Here is a 9,049-nt window from a genome sequence, read left to right as displayed (position 1 = left end):
TGTCATCGTTTCAACAGGATTTTCAACTCTGGAAATAGAAAAAAATCCGCAGGGGCCAGGTCCAGAGAGTATGGAGGACAAGGCAGCACTGTTATTTCATTTTTTGTGCAGTAGCCATACACCAACAGGGATGGATGTGTGGGTGCATTATCATGATGCAAGAGCCATGAATTGTTTCATCACATTTGAGGCCGTTTCCTTCTCATATTTTCTTGCAGGCATCACAACACATCATGATAGTACCATTGATTAACAGTTGTTCCAGTGGCATGAATTCATAAGGAATTAATCCTTCAAAGTCAAAGAAAACTATTAGCATGGCTTTGACATGTGACCTGGCCTGACGAATTATTTTTGGTCTTGGAGAATCTTTCCCAACATACTGTGAAGATTGAACCTTGGTCTCAGCATCATAACCATAGACCCACATCACATTGTAAGTTATGATTCTCTTATGGAACATCCTGTTCTCTTTTGTGGGATCCAGAAGCTCACTGCGAGGCAAAGGTCTACTTGGTCTTGACTCATGACCCTTGGGACGAACTCGGTGGCAGCAATGCATCCATCCAAGATGCTGTGTCAGGATTTCATGACATGATCCATCTGAAATGTTACGCTCTTCTGCAATCTCTCAGATAGTCAGTCTGCGATTGTCATGCAGAAGTACGTTGATGTTCCCGACATGAGCGTCACTGATAGACGTTGAAGGGCACCCTGAACAAGTGTCATCTTTAACTTCTCTCTGGCCATTTTTAAACCATATTGTCGCAGAAGAAGCTGAGTAGGACTGTGGTTTAGTGGTTATGACACTAAACTGTTGCATGGTTGGTCGTGAGTTCAAAACTCATCTTGACTGCACAATTTTAATTTCTATATTTGGTTCGAGTACATTCTAGAATCATTGTACTGGAATGTTCTGTAGCTGTATATATACTGTATGTGTTCTGGCCAGAGGCGGTTCGCACCGCGCTATTGTATGTGCAAGTGCTGAAAAACCTTCATTACGTGAAGTAAGTGTTTGTCAGTCATCTAATTACACCTTCTTCAATGTGACATTATTCTGGTGGAGGCGCTGGGTATCGGAACTTGTGATAGTGCATATTATCGATGAAACATTGGCTCCCATCAGGCCACAACGGAGCCATCATTTACGTGGCGAGAAACCTGAGTTCAAGCCATATTTGACAGATCGCAGTCTATCAGATACAGAAGAAGAAGAGGACGTTACGATGACTGCAACTGTGTGCCACCACATGAGACATCCTTCAGGGTTCTCTGGTGACAATGGCCAAGATCCAAACAAGTGGCTGAAGGTATATGAGTGTAGAGGCAAATTTAACAAATGAGATGACACCATGTGTTTGGCTAACATATTTTTCTACTCGGAGGGCACTGCCAAGCAATGGCATGAGAACAATGAGGAAAAGTTCACAAGCTAGGAAGTATTCCAGGCGGAACTGCTCAAGTGTTTTGGTGACACACGACGATAGAAGTGCAAGGCTGAAGATAAATTAAAGTGCAGTGTGCAAGTGTCCAGGAGAAACTACAGCGTCCTACATTCAAGACGTCTTGGAGTTGTGTAAAATAGTGGATCTTAGAATGAAGGAGGAAGATAAGGTTTTACATCTCATGAAGGGTGTTGCTGAGGACATGTCTCAAACCCTAATCCCGAAGGAGTTCTTGAAGAATGCATGATACACAGGAGGAATAAATTTTAGAAGATCAAGCATATCCTTCTTGTTGTTGGTTGTCACAGTCCACCTGGGCTTATAAAGTATCCCTTGTGTCACTGATGCAAGGCTTTGAAAAGGTCTGCGTAATGTGTGTTTACGAAAATCCACTTCGTGAAGTTCTTCACTTTGATGGAAACTTGATTTAAACCTCATGGAAAATGGCACTGCCCATTCCAATTGCATCCAGCTGACTTGTAGCTAATTTAACGGATACCCGTCAGTCGCCCTTTTCCTGATCACTGTGCTGTCTAGTAGCCCCTTCGTTGACACAAAGTTGTCGTTCTTCATTATACGAACAATGAAAGGCTTTTTCTTTTTACCCCCTTGAATAATATCTACCCAATCACCAGCTGAGTAAATATATCGTTTTTTTGTGACTGGCTAATTCAATCAGACCAAACTCTGCATCACTGGGCAAGTAGCTATGACCAGGTATCATAAATTTGTGGTTTATTACTTCCACTTTCATGTCTGGGTCTTCACATCAAGGAAATTCACATATTACAATTACATTTCTGCCCCGTATATGAATCAGAACATGCAGTTATTACTTTGTACGTCTTTGTGTATTCCTTAAGGTGTTTCACAACCCAGGACACATCTTGGGAACCTCGACCTCCTCCTGTTTCATCTCACATGTACATGTATCTGTTTCCATCATTAAAAGAATGGCATCCCAGATTATACACATTTAAATTTCTCTTATAGTAGGCAACAGACGTCTGCAGTTTTGGGAAAGGCAGTGCCTTTTGTAAATCACACGTAAACACATAGCGGTCACTAGGAACTGCGTTTCTGTCTTGTTTCATCAACTTTCTTGCTTCTTCAGCCTGTGTTAGATGTTTGTCCTTCTCATTTTGCAGCCTCTCTCTTTTTGTACATCGTGCTCAGTTGCAATCTTCAACTGCGGTTCATCGCATGTTTTACAAGTATCTTTGGATGGAGGCTTGAAGTATAGATTAAATTTTGAACTGAAAACATGATGGTAATATTTTGCTTTCACTGGTTCCTTGCCAGTATTCCTACACCATTGAATATAGAGTTCATACATTTTTCTCACTGTGAGGCCTTGGCTGAGATATTGTCAATTGGGATTACCCTTTCTGGTATATTGGCTCCGATAAGATATGTTCTTGAACACTACTGTCGTCTATTTTATTTACAGGTGTTTTTCTTTCTCATGAATCAGTCACAGCAAACATTTCCTCCTTTCCTATACACCTGTATAATCTCCCTTCATTTATTTGACATGTCTCTAAGAAGTCTATAAAATGGTTCAAATGGCTCTGAGCACTATGGGACTCAACTGCCGAGGTCATTAGTCCCCTAGAACTTAGAACTAGTTAAACCTAACTAACCTAAGGACATCACAAACATCCATGCCCGAGGCAGGATTCGAACCTGCGACCGTAGCGGTCTTGCGGTTCCAGACTGCAGCGCCTTTAACCGCACGGCCACTTCGGCCGGCTCTAAGAAGTCTTTTTGCACACCTGTATACTATTATTTTCTACCCTAAGAAAGTATTTGTATGAGACTGCTTTTGGTGAACGAGATCCATCCTTCAAGTGTTTTCTTTGTACTTTTCTGGAATGTTCTTTCCACTACGATATATATACGATTGTCTGCTGTTCCTGTTATTCTTACGGATGTTCCATTTCCATGCGTTGGGAGTTCACATCTTTTTACGTCCCCTGTGCACTTCCTCGGAAACTAAAAGTATGGTAAATAAAGTTATGTCAAATACTGCGGTTCTATGCTACAATACAGTTATTGTATGTTCAGCACACTCTTGCTATTACAAGCCTGCATTTTAAATTCTCTCTACTCTGATCATCATCAGTTATTCTGCTGCACAAACAGCAAAACTCATCTACCACCTTTAGTGTCTCATTTCATAACCTAATTTATTCAGCATTAGCTGATTTAATATCACTTCATTCCATTACCCTTGTTTGACTTTTGTTGACGTCCCTCTCATAATCTCTTTTCAAGACAATTCCATTCAACTGCTCTTTCAAGCCATTTGTCATCTTTAATAACAGAAATATGATGTCATCAACAAGCCTCAAAATTGACAGTGGGCTTCCAGGTGGTGGTGTCTGCACTGTTTTCACTATATTTTGACTACCAATCCAGTCTGGTTGGAGACCAGGCAGTGAGTACACTTAAGAACCAAACTTGCAGCACCTGAAGAAGACAGCTGGGTCAGTCATCGAAATATTGTGCAACAAATGGAAACAGCTCAGCAGAACATCCAACAGCATACCCACAGCAATCGAACCAAGAAAACCTGTGGGATCAAACCTAAAATTTTTTATATCTTGTCCCTGGACTTTACTTCCTTTCATAATTTGTCCTTTGTTTCATTTACTGCTTGCTCAATGCATAGACTGAATAACATCAGGGATAAGCTACAACCCTATCTCGCTCCCTTCTCAACTACTGGCACCCAGTAGAATCAGTTGATTATTACAAATGCTATCCAATTTCTTCATAAGTACTTATGACTTACTACTTAGTAATTAACCTTTAGCTCCCTGCAATTTATCCATTCCACCTTCAAAATTTCAAACAGTGTAGTCAAATCAACATTGTCAAAGGTTTTCTCTATATCTACAAATGCTATAAAAATATGGGTTTATTTAAATGGATAGATAAAAAAATCTACTCACCAAGCAGTGGCAGAACACACACACAAAATACTGTTGTGAATCACAACAGTCTTATGTGTGTGTTGTGACACCGCTTGGTAAGTAGATTTTTTATCTATCCAATTAGATAATTTTATCAGTAATTGAAAAATCTGGGTTTGTATTTCTTCATCTTGTCTTTTAAGATAAGATGTAAGATCAGTATTGTCCCCAGGACCCAAATTGATCTATACCAATTTGGCTTCTACAAGTTTTTCCTTTCTTCTTTAAATAATTTGTGTCAATACTTTGCAACCACTACTTATTAAACTGATGGTTCGGTAATATTCACACACGCCTTCTTAGGAATTTGAATTATCACATAATTCTCATACATAGAGGATATGTCGCCTGTTTCATGTATCCTGTGCAACAGATGGAATGATTTTGTCACATGTGGCTCTCCCACGGAACTCAGTAATTCTGAGGTAATTTCGTGTACTCCAGTGGCCTTGTTTCCACTTAAATCTTTCAGTACTCTGTCAAATTCTTCTTGCAGTATCACAGCTCACATCTCACCTTTACCTTCTCTCTCTTCTCTTTCTATGACACCATCCTCAAGTTTTTTTTCCCCTTGTATAGACCATCTACATATTCCCTCCACCTTTCACTTTACCCTTCTTTGCTTAGCAATGGCTTGCCACCTGAATTCTTGATATTCATGTGGCTGCTTCTGCAAAGGTCTCTCATTTTCTTATAGGCAGGATGTATCTTTCCCCTTGTCATAGATGTTTCCATAGCCTTGTATTTTTCCCCTAGCCATTTCTGATTATCTATTTTGCATTTTCTGTTAATCTCATTTTTTAGATACCTGCTTCCCTTTCTGCTTGCTTCATTTTCTGAATTTTTGCAGTTTCTCCTTTCAACAATTAAATTTAATATCTCCTGTGTTATTCAGGGATTTTTCCAAGGCACTTTCTTTTTATTCATGTGATCCTCTGGCACCTTCACAATTTTGTCGCTCTCATAGCTACGCTATTGTCTTCTACTGCATTCCTTTCCTGTTCCAATCAAACACCAGTTCCTGGTTCTATCAATTTACCTGAGTATTATCTCATTAAACTCCTACCTTTTTGCAATTTCTTCAGTTTTAAGCCACAATTCAGTAGCAACAAATTATCATCAGAGTCAACATCTCCTCCTGGAATCGTATGCAGGAAAATATCTGCATTAATTGGAGAACTTTAAACCATCCATACATACTACAGTAAGACTGGGTGATTGGTTCATGCATTATGATCTCATGCTAGCATATTAGTCAAACCTCTGTACTGATCATTTAACTGCAATAGTCTACTAAAGTTCTGGAATGAAGAGATGCCAGTGAAACATTTACTCAACTCCTGCACTGTAATGACTAAGTCCCTGATTGATTATAATTTCTTTATAAGGTGTAAAATCTTATTTTCTTTCACTTACCTAGCAAGTGGTCCACACCCCCAAGACAGCAATTAAAATCTTTCATTCATGTGAACTTGTGCTAGCACTCTTTCAGCCCTGCATCTGTCGGTGTCACTCACTGGCAACAAAACTACTCCAGAAATATTTCTTCTCCCCTTCACAGGTTTAGTTTAGTTTTCTTGCATGTTCTACAGATCATATTTATGAGAACTTTGTGATGTGCAATACATCAGTAGGTTTATAAATAGGTACGTTCTTTAATTTAAAATATTGTTATATGACCATTTACAAAACTGGATCTCATGTTTTAACAAACAAAAATTTGATGAAACGTAAAATACCACATACGTACTATCTACTCATATGTATAGAGTAGGGGGAATTGTCAAGCAGAAATGATTTCAAATTCTTTTTAAAAATTTCACTGTCTGTTGGCACCTTTAACTGACAGGTAGATGTCAGATATTTTTACTGCTGCATGCTATGCTCCTTTCTGTTCAAGACATAGTTTGAGTTGTGCATAATGGGGGCCATTTTGTTCCTAGTGTTGCATTTATAAATGCTAATATTATTTTAGAAACTATGGCTGTTTCTTCACTAACTGAATGGAAGTATGCAAAGTAAGCTAATTTTCTAATGTTTTCCCCACTGACTCCACAAATTACACATAAAGGTGAACTAAGCTTTTGAAAATATCTATAATACAATAGTGTCAGTAAAACTGCATCATAGATTTTAGCACATCAAACTGTGGTACAAGCTTGGACATACAAATGACTAACATTTGAGAGAAACCTAACAGAGTGGATAGGAGTACTTTGGAATAATGCCATATAAATTCTGTATAGGTCCACTTTCATTTCTCATATACATAAAAGGCCTTCACTCTAATGTACAATGAGCAGAATTAGTGCCTTTTGCAGATTACACTTGTATTGTAAACAATTCACACATACAAACAGCACTAGAAGAAAGTAGCTAATGTTCTTAAAAATATTATTGAATGGTTTTCTGTGAATGGTCACACTTTCATTATTTCAAAATACACAACATATTAAATTCTGCACATGTAAGTGCATGAACCATGGACCTTGCCGTTGGTGGGGAGGCTTGCGTGCCTCAGCGATACAGATAGTCATACCGTAGGTACAACCACAACAGAGGGGTATCTGTTGAGAGGCCAGACAAACGTGTGGTTCCTGAAGAGGGGCAGCAGCCTTTTCAGTACTTGCAAGGGCAACAGTCTGGATGATTGACTGATCTGGCCTTGTAACATTAACCAAAACGGCCTTGCTGTGCTGGTACTGCGAACGGCTGAAAGCAAGGGGAAACTACGGCCGAAATTTTTCCCGAGGGCATGCAGCTTTACTGTATGATTAAATGATGATGGCGTCCTCTTGGGTAAAATATTCCGGAGGTAAAATAGTCCCCCATTCGGATCTCCGGGCGGGGACTACTCAAGAGGATGTCGTTATCACGAGAAAGAAAACTGGCGTTCTACGGATCGGAGCATGGAATGTCAGGTCCCTTAATCGGGCAGGTAGGTTAGAAACTTTGAAAAGGGAAATGGATAGGTTAAAGTTAGATATAGTGGGAATTAGTGAAGTTCGGTGGCAGGAGGAACAAGACTTTTGGTCAGGTGAATACAGGATTATAAATACAAAATCAAATAGCGGTAATGCGGGAGTAGGTTTAATAATGAATAGGAAAATAGGAACGCAGGTAAGCTACTACAAACAGCTTAGTGAACGCATTATTGTGGCCAAGATAGATACGAAGCCCACACCTACTACATTAGTACAAGTTTATATGCCAACTAGCTCTGCAGATGACGAAGAAATTGAAGAAATGTATGATGAAATAAAAGAAATTATTCAGGTAGTGAAGGGAGACGAAAATTTAATAGTCACGGGTGACTGGAATTCGAGTGTAGGAAAAGGGAGAGAAGGAAACGTAGTAGGAGAATATGGATTGGGGCTAAGAAATGAAAGAGGAAGCCGCCTGGTAGAATTTTGCACAGAGCACAACTTAATCATAGCTAACACTTGGTTTAAGAATCATGATAGAAGGTTGTATACATGGAAGAACCCTGGAGATACTAAAAGGTATCAGATAGATTATATAATGGTAGGACAGAGATTTAGGAACCAGGTTTTAAATTGTAAGACATTTCCAGGGGCAGATGTGGACTCTAACCACAATCTATTGGTTATGACCTGTAGATTAAAACTGAAGAAACTGCAAAAAGGTGGGAATTTAAGGAGATGGGACCTGGATAAACTGAAAGAACCAGAGGTTGTACAGAGTTTCAGGGAGAGCATAAGGGAACAATTGACAGGAATGGGGGAAAGAAATACAGTAGAAGAAGAATGGGTAGCTTTGAGGGATGAAGTAGTGAAGGCAGCAGAGGATCAAGTAGGTAAAAAGACGAGGGCTAGTAGAAATCCTTGGGTAACAAAAGAAATATTGAATTTAATTGATGAAAGAAGAAAATATAAAAATGCAGTAAATGAAGCAGGCAAAAAGGAATACAAACGTCTCAAAAATGAGATCGACAGGAAGTGCAAAATGGCTAAGCAGGGATGGGTAGAGGACAAATGTAAGGATGTAGAGGCTTATCTCACTAGGGTTAAGATAGATACTGCCTACAGGAAAATTAAAGAGACCTTTGGAGAAAAGAGAACTACTTGTATGAACATCAAGAGCTCAGATGGAAACCCAATTCTAAGCAAAGAAGGGAAAGCAGAAAGGTGGAAGGAGTATATAGAGGGTTTATACAAGGGCGATGTACTTGAGGACAATATTATGGAAACGGAAAAGGATGTAGATGAAGATGAAATGGGAGATAAGATACTGCGTGAAGAGTTTGACAGAGCACTGAAAGACCTGAGTCGAAACAAAGCCCCGGGAGTAGACAACATTCCATTAGAACTACTGATGGCCTTGGGAGAGCCAGTCATGACAAAACTCTACCATCTGGTGAGCAAGATGTATGAAACAGGCAAAATACCCTCAGACTTCAAGAAGAATATAATAACTCCAATCCCAAAAAAAGCAGGTGTTGACAGATGTGAGAGTTACCGAACAATCAGTTTAATAAGCCACAGCTGCAAAATACTAACACTAATTCTTTACAGACCAATGGAAAAACTAGTAGAAGCTGACCTCGGGGAAGATCAGTCTGGATTCCGTAGAAATACTGGAACACGTGAGGCAATACTGACC

The 9,049-nt window shown here is 39.4% G+C and overlaps 1 protein-coding gene across 2 annotated transcripts in view; it reads right to left on the bottom strand.

Moving 5' to 3' along the window:
• LOC126236777 (mitochondrial ribosome-associated GTPase 2) overlaps positions 1 to 9,049 on the bottom strand; it is a 175,911-nt gene that overhangs the window by 149,072 nt on the left and 17,790 nt on the right. The window lies entirely within an intron of this gene.

This window comes from Schistocerca nitens, chromosome 2 (assembly GCF_023898315.1).
Source record: "Schistocerca nitens isolate TAMUIC-IGC-003100 chromosome 2, iqSchNite1.1, whole genome shotgun sequence".
In the NCBI taxonomy this organism is placed as follows: Eukaryota; Metazoa; Arthropoda; class Insecta; order Orthoptera; family Acrididae; genus Schistocerca; species Schistocerca nitens.
Note: the sequence above shows the minus strand (reverse complement) of the source record. Positions and strands in the feature narration are given on the sequence as shown.